At 40.4% G+C, this 15,117-nt stretch overlaps 1 pseudogene; it reads left to right on the top strand.

The window, feature by feature from the left end:
• Nucleotides 1-1,352: 1,352 nt before the first annotated feature.
• LOC109434052 (CWF19-like protein 1) lies at nt 1,353-2,959 on the top strand (annotated as a pseudogene).
• The last annotated feature ends 12,158 nt before the right edge of the window (nt 2,960-15,117 follow it).

Raw genomic sequence — 15,117 nt, forward strand, 5'->3', positions numbered from 1 at the left:
TTGGAATAAATATACTATGTTTAGTGAAAGTCCTTGTTAGAATGCAAGCAAGTTACTAAGAAGAAGTAACCCATTCACTGATTAGCGCAGATTAATATATAATTTCCATACCAAGGAGAATGGGCTTAGGAGACTGCAAAAGGTTTTGTGGTAAGATAGACTGAGAAAACTGGAACAAAGGAACCCCAAGACAAAAACACATATCTACTTAGTAGAATGCTCAGAGGAGAAAAGGAAACGGGAAAGGAAGACAAGAGTACTTAAGTCCAACTCAAAACTTTCCAGTTTTGTCTAGGGCTGCGCTGGTGTTCTAGAGTGAGACTGAACAACAGATACCCTGCTTCCATCCCTCCACTTCAGAGAAAATATTGTCCAGGACGTTTACGTGACTTGTTCAAGTCCATTCAGTAAGTTAAGTGACAGAATAAAGATTAGAAATCTAGTCTCCTGACTCCCCACCTGCTTTGCTAAATTAAAAAAAAAAAAGAAGGCAGCTCTCAAGACTAGGATCTTTGGTTAGGGTTTTTCTGGACCCTATTTTCAAGGATTTTCAGTCTTTGAATGAAAGGTTCTTTTATTTTGGCTATTCTGAATGCTTATTCAAGAAAAAGGCTGTTAGGCAGGGCTGAAATTGGGATTAGCACCCAAAGAAACTTAACTGGTAGAGTACATATCAAAATTCAGACGTAGAAAAGTTCTCCTGGATCAGAGGTTAGAGCAATAGGCAGACACATTTCCTCTTTTCTTCCCACACTCTCATCTTAAAAATAATACCAGACAGTACTAGACATCAAAGACAGGCAGCTGAGACAGGAGGAAGTGACTGTTCAAACAGGGAGGGATTCAGCAAGGTAAGTCCCTAACAAATAAGCTCTGGTGATAAATGGGACAAAGCCATCACCGAATTTATCAGTGTCTCCAAAAACATATGGATCTAGCCCACAAACATCATGAAATGTTTTCCTGATAAAGCTGGTGATTGATGTGGGTTTGTAGAAGAATAGTGTTTGATACAAACAGCTAAAAAAATTTAAAATGTCTCACTTTTTTTTTTTTTAAGCTCAAGGGAAGACATTATGGTAAAATGAAAAAAGACTGCTGTTGACTCCCATAGATCTGTTATTATTATTATTATTATTATTATTATTATTATTATTTCCAGGATAAAAGAAAGAGCATGATAAAGAGACGTATGAAGGGGGGAGAAATCCAAATATGATTTGTTTTGCATATTTATCCGGTGTTTGTATCTTTCAGAGACAGTATGGTACCTTGGTTAAGGGTAGTGATAAAAAGCATGGGACCGGTGTCCTAATTTTCAGGGGTCGTTGCCACCTAGGCTATTGGGACCAATGCCTCAGAGACCGCTGCGCTTCTTGGCTTGTGGAGATGCTGAAGGAAAGTTTCATGTTTTATTCAATACAGTTTGAACAATTCAGAAGAAAAGTGGAAACTTTGACCTGCTGTCATGTGTAGGAAATTTCTTTGGCTCCACGCCAGATGCTGAATGGGAGGAGCTTAAAACTGGCATCAAGAGAGCTCCTATTTAGACATATAGTCTAGGTACCAACCACCAGGAAACAGTAAAATATTTCCAAGATGCTGATGGGTGTGAAATAGCTGAAAACATTACTTATCTGGGTCATAAAGGTGTCTTCATTGGGAGCTGGGGGATACAGATTGGGTAGCTCTGTGGGACAGAGTCCTTAAGTGACCTGGTCCCAGGTTATAGTTCTCATCCCAGCAACGTGTCTTCCCTGAGACAATGCTGTGTTCAACATCCCACTTTATGGGTGTTGAGATCTTGCTCACATCCCCATGGCCCAAGTATGTGGGGAACCTTGGGGATTCTCTGGAGAAGTGGATACAAAGAGCATGGCTCTGCTTTGGTCTCCAGTCTTGCCATGGCCTTGGAACCAAGATATCCTTTTGCTGCTTTGGGAAAGACCTATGTGAGAAGCTTCCATATCGAAACCACATCGTTCTGGAGGAAAACTCACAGCCTGCCACCCGGTTCATAGCTCTGACAAATGCTGGAAATCCAGAAAAGAAAAAGTATCTTTATGCATTCAGTATTGTTCCAGTGAAACTAATGGATGCTGCAGAGCTGGTAAAACAGCCTCCAGGTGTCACTGAAAACCCTTAAAGAAAATCTGGGGAGGAAGCATCCTTAGGAAAGCAAATTCCTGCTCCTGAGGAAGAGTCAGCCTGTCAACTTTTCTTTGATTTAAATGAAAAGCAGGGAAAGAACGTTCACCTACAGGCAGAAATAGCAAACCTTCTCCCCACCCAAAGCAGCCTCCCAAACTTCCAGCCTCCAGGACCCTGCTGGTTTGGCTTTGGCCTTGCCAAACCCGAAGTGGAGAAGCGTTTGCAACACATTGCTACCTTGCCCTGGCCTAAGGAGGCTCATCTGCTGACCATGTCCTTATCCTGCCCACTGGACACTACCAGTTCCTGGTGGACCTTTCAGCAGAGGTCGTGGAAGAAGTGGAAAGGGTAAAGCTACAGAGAGGCAGTTCTTTAAGAGTGGAGGGAAACGGTGTGTTCTATCGGAGAGAAATTAGGAGAGCCATCACCTCCAGCTCCAGGTCACTCCTGTGCCACTCAGCCACTGCGCTCCTGGTGACAGGAAAGACACCTTCATTACCCAGGCACAGGAGCCATAGACAGAGCTGCTGGGAACCCCAGAGCAGTCTGACATCGAGCGGATTGCACACCCAGGAGCAGCATATTTTTATGTTGCACTTGGCACGGGAGAGAAGCTTTTCCATAGAATTAAAAAGAATTTCCCTTTGCAGTTTGGAAGGGAGGTCCTGGCCAGTGAAGTCATCCTTAATATTCCTGGTACGTGTGACTGGGGGCATGTCAGATCAGCAAGGAAGGGGAGGAGCCCCTGGCTCGCTGCTTCCGCTTCCGGAAAGACTTGGAGCCCTTTGACTTCACTCTGGATGGCTAAGCAAAGGGAAAGGCACTTAATGAACTTCACAAGGAGGACCAGTGGCCTGTTTTCTAAGAAACTACCATCTCCCATGGGGACTGTTTCCCTGCCCTTTGTGTGTGTGTGTGTGCATTCCCAAGGAACCTGTCTGCAGCAAGAGGCCTAAGATTGAAGATTTGTTGGAAAAAGTCACGTTCTAGGATGAAAATCCTATATTAAAAACATATCTGTCGTCCAGATCCAACTACAGGTTTTGTTTATCAACGTTTTAAAAAACATTTAAACTATCAAATAAAATCCAAATACTTAAAAAAAAAAAAAAAAAAGCTACGACCTGGACTCATAACATAGACCTAGTCTTTGCTGGCTATGTGACCACGGACAAGCTGTTAACCTCACTTCTCTTGAAATAGTAAAAATAAAAACCAACTTATAGGATTGTCATGAGGATTAAAATTGAATAAAAAATCACAAGTAATGCACCCTCAACATAATGCCCAGCATACAGTAAGCACTCAACAAAAATGTACTCGCTCTCCTTCAGGTGCATGCACAGGAAAATCAAGTACCTATATAAAGTAATTTAAGAAATATTTGTCTCTATACGCTAGCCCCTAAATATCTTCTCATTTAAAACTGGGGTTATTTTCACTTTAAAGATTTCTTGGTCCTTGAAAATACCACTGACATGAACAACATCTGGGATTTTAAGATGTAAAAATTGATAGGCATTCTATTTAAGGGTGATGAAAGTGATAAAAATACAAATATTAAATCCTCATGTGGGAACACATGTAATAAGCAAAGTCAAAGATGAACAACAGATTGGAAGAAAATGTTTCCAATTCAAGGGTTAATAGTCCTACTTTTATTAAGAGCTCCTATTAATCCTTAAGAAAAATACAAATGTCAATGGAAAAAAGGCCAAAGGATTTGAATAGGCAACTTAAAAAAGCCCTACAAATAGTCACTAAGCACATGAAAACATGTTAAAGTCAATCAATAAAAAAGATACAAAGTAAAACAATATTATTTTGCCTATCAGATTGCAAAATTAAGTAGATTGATAATATTCAAATTGGCAAATTTAAAAGACAAAGGGAAGGCAGTTTTTTTGGAGAAAAATATGGCATTATCTATAAAAACATTTAACTGCTTATACTCTTTGACCCAGAAGTACAACTACAGAAAAAACATTGTAGACAAAATCAATGAGAAATGTACAAGCATGTGCTGCCACATTATTTAAAATATTAAAACATTGCAAACAACTTAAATATCAATATGTCTTAGGGTGCTTTCGGTTGAAAGCAACAGAAAAGCATTTCAAAGTAATTGAAAAAATAAGAAAGTTTTATTACCTCATGTGCTAAAAATCTAATGGGAAGAATATGTTGAGTGCTGACTAATGCTCAATGATGTCATAAAGAACAATGGTTACAATCATCGTTTTCATCTGCTTGGCATGTAAATTTTGTTCTCATGATAACTCCACCTACCAACATACGGTGCCACTAATCTAGGCTTTTCACAATGTTGAGCAAAAGATAAACAGCCATTTTTTGTAACCTATGGAGATACCTTTCCAAGAAATCTTCTCTTAGACTTCCTGTCATTTCCCTTTGGCCAGAATCATATCACATATCCATTCCTAAGAAATGCCTACCAAGGAGGGTGGGATTCCCTTACATGGCTTAAGGAAGAGCACGGCTTCCTAGCAGTAAGTGGATTTACCCAAACCACATCTGGGATCTATCTTAAAGGAACAGGAAAACACGACATAGAAAGATTCTATAATTTGATTGAAAAATCAAACCTCTGTTGAGTAAGATTGAGAGGTAAATGAACCAGAATAAGAGAGGTTACGCTATGGTAACAAACAGGCCCTAAGTCTCGAAGGCTTACTGCAATAACAATATAGATTTTCTTTCATTCATCTCCCAGTCTTGTGCACGTTGCCTGGCCCTCCTGAGTAGCTCACTTTCCAAGTAGTGACATAGGGATCTAGGTTTCTCCTAACTTGTGGTTCTACTTAACCTGAAACATTACCTCCAAAATCATTGCAGGAAGGAAAGAGCATGATGACTGCACAGGCATTTGATAGCCAGCCTTGGAAGTGGGTCACATTACTTCCACTAATACCCCATTGGCCAGAACACACAAAGGCCTTCCCCAACTGCAAGAGAGGCAGGGGAATGTAGTCTTCCCCAGGAAAGGAAAGCAAAATCCCAGTTTGGTTATAAACACCTTTGTCTGTCAGAGGGGATTCTTTTTTTTTTAATGATTTTTATTTTTTACACTACATACTTATCCTATTCTTTTTTTTGCAAACAACTATTATTACTTTGCAAATTAAACCAATTATATATATATATATATATATATAAAGGGGATAAAACAATCCCTCGTCATACCTGATAAGTATTTTTACCTGGTTTTGACAGTATTTAATCCCATTTTCTTGCATGAAAATCTTCTCTCTTTTTTTTCCCATCATGGGGACTTTGATATAGAAGAAAATTATAGTGGAGAATCTGTGGGTTATGAAATCACCTCATAGCATCCTAAAATGTCAAAGATTCAGTATTTGGGGAGGCAAAGGAAGTTATGATATTCTGATCAGAAGCCTTAGATACATACACAGAAATATGGGAATTGCCTTTAGCACATTTTTTTTTTTTTTTTGGCTGTTTGTATCTGTTCACTTTTTAAATTTTTTATTGTGGTACAAAACACATGATATAAAATGTATCATCAAGACCATTTTAAAGTATACAATTCAGTGGCATTAAGAACATTTATAATGTTGTGCAGCCATCACCACTATCTTGTTACAGAATTTTTCATTACCCCACGTGGAAAGCCCATACTCATTCAGCAATCATTCCCATTTCCCTCTTCCCCCAGCTTTTCCCAACCACTGATCTCTTTTCTGTCGCTATGGATTTACTTATTCTGGTTATTTTGTATAAATGCAATCGTACAATACGTGGACTTTTGTGTCTGGCTTCTTAGATGATTTAACATGAGTCAATTGTGTGATTGTGTGCTAGTCTATCTGAAACCAGTCCTGTTCAGAAAATGGACTCATTTCATTGTGTGGCCTTTCCGAGCCATTTATTTTTCTCCACACGAAGAAAAATAAGCCACAGAATAGCTGGAAGAGGTAAACATATAAATAGGAAAATGCAGTAACAGATTTGCGTGGAGTGTTTGGGAGGAATAAAATCACACCCAACTGAGCAGCCTGAGAGGGGTTCAACAGAGGTGATACTTGGTTCTTGTATCAGTGGATTAAGAATTGTTGGCAAAGTGGGGAAGAGAAAAGAAGGCTATGTGAGACAGGGAAAATACACTGAAAAAGACACGTTGAGAAGCTTTAAGCAAATTGGCAGCTCACCGGTCTACTGAAGGAACAGCAACTCAGAGGCAAGGCCATAGGACACGTGGGATTAGAAGGATAGTGACCTTGGAAGAACTGGCCATAGCCAACTTCGGTCTCATCCCCATTATTGCTGGGGCCCATCTTTCACTGAGATCAGGTCTCATCTCTCTGAAAATCTTCAGTCATGATTAATTCACACACATTTTGATACTTGAGAATATACTGGCTCATGATCTTGTGTGTGTTACGTGCCATTGAGTCAGCTCTGACTCCTGGCCATCCTATGAATGAGTGATGTCCAGTGTCCTGTCCTCACAGCCCTACTGTGTTCCTGCAGACTCATTTGGCTTCTTTTATGGAGCCAATCTGTCTCATCTTTGGTCTTCCTCATTTCCTGCTGTCTTCTATTTTCCCAGCATGACTGTCTTTTCCAAAGAACCTTGCCTTCTCACAATGTGCCTGCAGAGGACAGCTTCAGATTTGTCATTTTTGCCTCCAGTGATGTTTCAGGCTTCATCTGTTCTAGGACCCACTTGTCTATCTTTATCCACATTTTATTTCTGATCGCCACAAGTGGATATTATCTTCTCCAAGACAGAGACGCACAGAAGACACTACATTGAATCATAAAGGAGTGTCCTTATTCCTTACGAGCAATGTGAAAACAAGCACATCAGAACATTAGCACTTTCAAGAACCAAATTTTCCTGTGTCAAAAATACTGGTTTGACGCTAACTCTTCATTCTCCAAAGCTGTCTGAGCATGAAAAAATATTTATGATAACAATTATGAACCCATCTGAAGTCTATACTTTGGAAAATACTCTTTTGGTTCAACAACAATTTCTAACCCACCGTAGTCAATTAAGCCTGCACGTCATGAGAAAGAGCAGCCCTTTAACTTAAAATTTTCTATTTTTCTTCTCCATGGAGCAAAAGTGGAATTTCTGAGGCCTGAAATATTCCCTAGCCTTGGTACAAAGCCCAAAGTTATAAAAGGCATCTCAGAGGCATTGCTCTTTTGGAGCGTTAGTTGTCAAGAACCTCTCCTCCAGCAGCCTGGCTGTGAAAACAAGGAGTGGGACGAGGGGTGTAGGCAAGGAAAAGGAAAGACATGAGCCGGGCACTGCTTATCCAAAAGCCGCTGCGTTCGCCTCCCATGGTTGGGTCTCCTCCGTCACCATATGTTTGTCCCTCTTCTCTCTCTTCTACCACACAAAGCGATATGTAGAAGATGTATTATAGAATAGTACACTTCAAACCTATACCAGGGGTGCCGAAAACATGTATCCACATTTCAAGAGATGTTATCTATGTATTACTTTTCGAAGTTGAATTGAATTACGGTAGCAGTGTGTAGTATGACATTCCATCAAAAGATGGCATTAATCAAATGAATGCTAGTGTCACCCTGTGACCGGCAGGGCAGTCAGAGAAAATGGTGGAAGCACGGTTGTTGTTTCTCGAGGAGCGAAAGACCATTTTGAAGTGGTATTTGAAATTCGAGAACGTTGTGGAAGTACAACAGCAATGGAGGTGTGAGTACGCACAGAACCTCCAACACACTTCACAATTGCACATATTCATGGTAAGTTTGAGACGCATGGTGCTGTGTATGATGGGCACAGGGGAAGACCTGGGACACCTCGCACAGTCACACATCCTGCTGCTTCTGCTGTGGTGTTGGGACAGTTTACACGCTCCCCACAGAAGTCTACCAAGCAATGTTTGCCGTAATTAGAAGTTTCTGGACGCTGATGGTAACCACTATGAGCACCTCCTGTAATTGCAGAAGTCAAACGTGACTCGTGTTCATTTTTCATTAGCAATATATATTGAGCATTACAATGTTAATACAGTTTTTTCCCTTTCCTAAGCTGTATATACATTTTTTGGCACCCTCTGCATATTTAATTAACCAATGTCACCCCGATAAATTTAATTAAAAAAAAAAAAAACAGAAAAAAAAAAAAAAAAGAAAGATGGTGAGGTAGAAATCTTTTATTTTTCTAACTATATAATAAGATATGTCTAAATCCAGGCCCAGGATGAGGATTAGTAACAAAACTAAGCAACTGTGACCAGTATTTGTTTCAGGACTTAGGTGATTTCTTGCTGTGCCACACACCCTTTGCCTGTGGTAACTTCAATCTGCTTACACTTCCTTCAGTTCCTATAGTTTTGCTTGTTCTGTCCACCAAGGTTTTTCACATCCTCAAGCCAAAGCATGCAGACATGAGCCCAGTTGGATCTGCCACCCAGAGCCCAAAACGTCCCAGCAACTAAAGGACAGCCTCTTCTCAGGGCCAACTTCGGAATGACTCAGCATCTTAGAGTCACCTTAGGAGTCAAGTTTTGGGGAGAGCGAGTTGGACTCGCTGACTTGGGATCACATACAACCCCCTTGACTGCTCAGATCCTCATGTATCTGAAGCCTCTGGAGAACATCTAGGGCCCATTCACTGCTGGGGAAACGATCCCACTGAAGCATAAACCTTCTTCTACCTTCGGTACCTTCATCACCAACCTTTGGAAAAATTATAATTTGCGTCCATCTTGACCTCCCTCTAGGACCTTAACCTCAAACCAAGAATTTCTCTGTTTTTCAGATAAACTCACATGTTCCAATTATGAAAAATAAAAAAGGAAAAGTCATTGCTACATGCACACCTTATATTGGGGTCATTTTCACTGCTGTACACATGAGGACCCTGGAAGATCCAGCTTTGTAGAATAATTAACTGCCGTCCTCAGCGCACAGGGTACCCAACTTCACTAAATCTTGATGACTATTAAAATAAAGGCAGAGAAACATCGACTTTCTTCTGAGTAGAAAAAAAAAAAAAAAAAAAATGCAAAGGAGCCAAATTCTTGGAGAAGTAGAAAAATAAGCAGGAAGGAATGTGGAATCTTACCACACAGAATAGATTCAGGTAGCTCCAAGATAATATTTTCTTTAAAAAATATTCATTACACTTGCCTGGAAACCTGAAAACCATTGATTTTTGGCCAAACAAAGCAGAGGGAGAAGGTTGGATTAAATACCATCCCATTTCCCTATATACATACTACTGGATAACCAAAATAAATATTTCAAAATACCCATCGTGTTTTAGGCACCCAGAGAAGGCAATGTGTATAGGAAGGGACACTGCTCCTTCCCATAGTGTAAAGGGAGCAGGGGGGATAAATAAAATGAGACAGTTGCATTTTATATTATTATTATTAGGGGGAAGAAGAACGAAGTTTTGGACCAGTGATATTCACATTGTTTATAACACAGGTACGATGTGTTGGCTGCTACGGCAGGTGAGAGAACGAGCTTGGGAGTCAGGTACACCTAGGCTGGAGACCAGAACCTGCTACTCACCTTCTCGTGTGACGTCAGACATGGTTTTTAGTGTTTCTAAGTTTTATTTTCCTGTTTGCAAAATGGGGATAATAACAGTACTTATTGTATGAAATTTTTGTTGTTGTTGTTGTATTCAGTTACTGTTAGTTACTATTGTGATAATAATTGGTATCTCATAGTGCTTTTGTGAGGATTGCATGTGAGGATATGCATGTACACACACACACACACCCTCACACACCCTCACACCCTCACATACACACACACCTTCATACACCCTCACACACCCTCACACACACACACAGCCTCACACACCCTCACACCCTCACACACACACACACAGCCTCACACACACACACACACACTCACACACACACACACACACATTTGTCCTGGTGCCCGCTGTCAGGCTGAACATCTAAATAAGTCCAAGCCAATATTTCCTTTTTTAAGTTATTTTTCTTACTATTAACAGGAAGATTGGCTTCGTATCTTCCTCTGTTCCTTTACTGCATGGCTTTCCATCACTTTGCAATAAAATATGGACTAATCTAGTACCAAGATATCAGACATGGCTGAAGCCTCAATTCTTCCAACATCCCTCTGATAACCACTGTAAGACGCAAAGTTACAGAGAATGAAGGACAGAAAAGGGCAGCTATGGATAAACTTTACAAGGAAACAATTTGTTCAATGTAAGGAAGAATTTTCTAGCAACCAGAGCTGTCAAAATACGAAATGAACAGCCAAAAATTGATAGAATCTTATGGTTAAAGGGGACTTCAGAGGATTTTCTGCAGTTGTCCTGTTGAGATTGAATTCCTTCTAGACCATCATTGAAGAGACATTCTATGTCCTTACGTACCTCTGTGAAACTCTTAAGCCCAGGAATCTCACTCGCTATCCTAGAGTGACAGCCTGTTTTGAGAAAGCTTTTCAGAAGCTGGGAAACTGTTTTTGAAATAGGGCAAAATATGAAATCCTTCTGACTTTGTGGGCCACACACCTCGTCCACTGCTGCTCCTCCCCTCCCCCACTCCTTCTTTGTCTCACCCCCCTCCTGCTCCTCCCCTTCTTCTTCATGTTCTTCTTCCTCTTCTTTTTCAACAACTCTTTGAAATTATAAAAACCATTCTTTACTCACAGTCTGTTATGGCCTAAATGTTTGTTTCTCACCTAAATTCATACGTTAAAATTCTACCCTCCAATGTGATGGCATTTAGATATGGGCCTTTGGGAGAGAGTTAGGTCATGAGGGTGGAGCTCCCATGGATGGCATTAGTGCCCTTGGAAGAAGAGACATGAGAGAGCGTGCTTCTTTTCTTTCTTTCGTTCGGCCGTGTGAGGATACAAGGATAAGATGGCCATCTACAAACCAAGAAGCAGGCCCTCCCCAGACACCAGATCTGCGTGCAGGCCCTTTGATCTTGGACTTCTCAGCCTCCAGAACGGTGACAAGCAAACGTTTATTGTTTAAGACACCCAGTCTACGGTATTCAGATATAACAGCCAAAGTGATTAAGACACAAAAGCAGGCCATGGACGAAATCCCACCTGTCATCGTTTGCCAGCTCCTGCTATAAACTGGAATGATTCATCCCAGTGTTAAGCCAAAACCTAACCACACCACAATGTTTCCATCCTTTCGCCCTAGTTAAATACAGGTAAATGAAAGAGACAATATCCTTGAACTTCTACTTTGTTGATCATTCCATCAACTCCATGGGATATATACTATGATTATCCTAGTTTACGGACAGGGAAATGGAAACCTAAAGGAGTTAAATAATGTGCTTTAAGCTGCACAGCTAGTTGGAGGGGGATCCAGGACACAAAGAAGTTCTTTCCACCCTGAAGTTCTACCTCTGCCCCCGGGAAACACAACATCCGAATCCTGTTCTGGAGATTCTCAAAACAGCCATCAAAACTCACAAAACAGTCTCATGTTAAACACCGACTAATTCCTAGTGCTCTAATAACATGGTTTTAACTCACCATGGCGTTCACTCTCGTTTAGGTAAGGCCTTTTTAAAGTTTGCCCCCCACCCCTCAATACCTGTAGCCAACACTGATTTTTTGTTTTCTTATCAATATAATGTCCTCCATACCTAGTATGTAGGATATGTATTTATGAACACTTACATATATTTGGGCACAGGATTACAATAATTGTTCAACTTTGCCTGCCTTTTTCATGTGCAAGGCACATATATTCAAAATTTCATTTTGTTTTGTTTTAATTGTTATGAGTTTTGCCTGTATAAGTTTTCTCTCCTCTGAATTAATGTAAATTCTTTTAGAGGTGGACAAGCAAAATCACCCTGTAATTACCAAAGATTATTCAAAATTGGATAACAGGTCCTCAAATTGCCACCATTTTGAAACAGAGACTAGCTGGAGAAAGCCATACCAAAGCAGGGTAGGCAGCCTCAGAGATGACCCCCGATGATGCCCACCTCTGGGCACAGTGGTGACTCATGCCCCGTGCATCCTCTCCCCTGGAGTGGGGGCCAGACCTAGTGATTGCATCTAATAACTAGAATACAGCAAAAGGGATGGGATGTCACTTCCCAGACTGGTCACAAGAGACAGACTGACTTCCATCCTAGCAGCAATCTCTCTCTCTCTCTCTCTCTCTCTCTCTCTCTCTCTCTCTCTCTCTGAGTCCTCTATTATTTTCTCACCCGCTCTGATGGCACCAGGTGTCCTAATGTAAACTCCCCTGTGGACAGACACAGACAGCAAGGAACTGATGCAGGCCTCAAATCACAAACCAGCAAGGACGGGGGCCTCCATCCACAGCCCTGCAGAGAACTAACTCTTGTCAACTTTCCTGTGAGTGAGCTTGGAAACTGACCCTCCTCCAGTCAAGCCTTGACCTGACCATCCCCCCTGACACTACAATTAGAGGCTGTGAGACATCCTGAGCTAAAGTCTTAACTGTGTGTAGATTTCTGACACCCAGAAACTAAGAGATACTAAATGATATTGATTTAAGCTGCTAATTTTCAGGGTCATTTGTTACACAGCAATAGATAACAGTGCAATAAGTATCTGATCTTACCAAAGACCGATGAGACTGCTAAATGGGTAAAGGGTTTCCTTTGGGGACGATGAAAATGTTTCAGAACTAGATCATGGTAGTGGCTACACGTCATTGTCAATGCACTACATGCCACTGACCTGTACACCTCAAAGTGGTTAAGGTTATGGTAATTTTTACCTCAATATCTTTTTCCAAAAGGAAGCAGCACAAGACCCAAACAAAGAAACTAGGAGAAAACTAGGACGATAAAAGGAAATATACAAGTTTATGGAAGAACACCCACAAGAAAAGCAATGCATCCCAAGAAATGAAAACGATGATCAAAATCTGGCACAAGTCACTCAACTGAATGAGTCCATCACCTCACAGACAAGAGACAAATGGAGACACCTCAGGGCTCAGTTAGGAATGGCAAGATGACAAAAGAGGCTGAAATTTACCCAGCAGCCTTCAGTAAAAGCAGCAGGAAAATAGAAAAATGTTTTACTGTGGAAGAAGGAAATGAGATGAGGGGTATGAAGGTGTTGTTTTCTTAATAAATAATTCTACATAATAATTAAAAATAAATAATTTAGCCCTTTAAATTATATAAATGTATAATTTGATTCAAAAGTACACTTTGAACAGGCAAAAAAAAAAAAAAAAACCGTAATGAAAAGCTTTTCATTTTAAAACCCTAGTAAACTTTTTGTGTAACTAAGGATAGAATTAAGGATAGCTACTTCTAAACTTAGTTTTCTTCTTTTGTACCAAAAGCTGGCAAGGTACAGTCTGTAATCACAGATCCAACTGACAAACAGAAAGTAGAACTTCTTTTCACAATGAGGTAAGATGTTACATCCACTGTGGACAGGGATAACTCCTTAAATTATTTTGCAATTAGGAAAATATTTCCTGGCCATGGTATGTATTGCAATTGTACTGTGTCTGAGACATAATATCTGGTTTTGGGAAATGTATATGCGTTTTGTACTTGGAGTATCAAAGCCAGCCCTCATCTTGCCATTTCTCACATTGCTTTTCTAGATCACTGGTTTTTTATTTTTTTATTTTGCTTGTTTGTTTTTGTTTTGTTTTTACTCTGTGTGTTACAATCACCTGGGGAGTTTAAAAAATCAGGGTCACACCCTCCGAAATTCTGGTTTGGTTAGGTTGGAATGTGGCCTGGGCAATGGATAGAAATAGACCATTGTTTCTAAACACAACAGAGAAACAGAAACAAACAAATCTGTGTTCCAGATTGGAAGATAGCAGAATTTGATAGCACAGAGGATTACTTTGTTCCAATACATCCTGGAAGTGTAGGTGCAATTGATGAAAAACACTAGGGCCAAATCAATGTCTCTGAATAACAGGGGAGGTGAAAGAATGAAGTCTCAAACTGTGCAGGTTGGAAGAAAGGGGCACAGAGCCAAGGATAGGGTAACAAAGCTAGGCAGGCAGTTTGGTGTGTCCAAGTGGGGACTTTCCAGTGAAAGAGATAAGTTACGGTGCTTTCTCCTTCGAGTTACTCTATGTGGACACAATATTTAGTCCACAACTGGTCCTATCTATGCCTTCACACAAAATCTCCCATAAGAGCCCTTAGTGACAGATTCAGAAAGTGCTCATCTCCCATTAAGAGCCACATCACCAGCAAGAAGATGTTACGAGCTGAATTACATCTCCCAAAAAGTCATGTTATAGTTCTAATACCCAGTATCTTGGAATGCAACGTTATTTGGAGATAAGATTTTTATAGGGCTAATCAAGTAAAAAGGTTATTACAGTGGGCTATGCAATATGACTGCTGCCCTTATGAAAAGGGGAAATTTAGACACAGAGATAAGCATAGAGGGAAGACAAAGATAATGAAAAGAGACAAAGGACAGGGTCATGTACAAGCCATGGAGGAAGGGTCTTGACAGATCCTTCCTTCACGCCCTTAGGAGGAACCAACCCCGCTGACACCTCGATTTTGGATTTCTAGCCTCCAAAACTGTGAAATAATAAATTCTGTTGTTTAAGCTACCAAGTGTGTAGTACTTTGTTATATCAGCCCTAGAAAACTAATACAGATGATGTTGGCCTTTTCTTTAGAATGAGAGGGAGTTTTATTCAGAACAATAATTCCTATTTTTTGGGAGGGATATAGCAGATTAACCTTAGAATGAATCGAATGATTTATTCCAATGTAACAAAGAAATGTCTTGCCCCCCCAAAAGTTCAATTTTTAATAGCAACATATATCACTAGTATAATGGGACATATATATTTGGTCTTTGTCCTCAGTTCCTGGCACAGAGCTCCTAAAAACCCTCGGGATTTCCGGAGCGATAGGAGTGTGTTTTGATGTTCATCACAAGCCTCTTTCAACCCTATTGGAGTTTTGTTAGTAAGGTGACTTCTGTGGG

This window comes from Rhinolophus sinicus, linkage group LG12 (assembly GCF_036562045.2).
Source record: "Rhinolophus sinicus isolate RSC01 linkage group LG12, ASM3656204v1, whole genome shotgun sequence".
Lineage (NCBI taxonomy): Eukaryota > Metazoa > Chordata > Mammalia > Chiroptera > Rhinolophidae > Rhinolophus > Rhinolophus sinicus.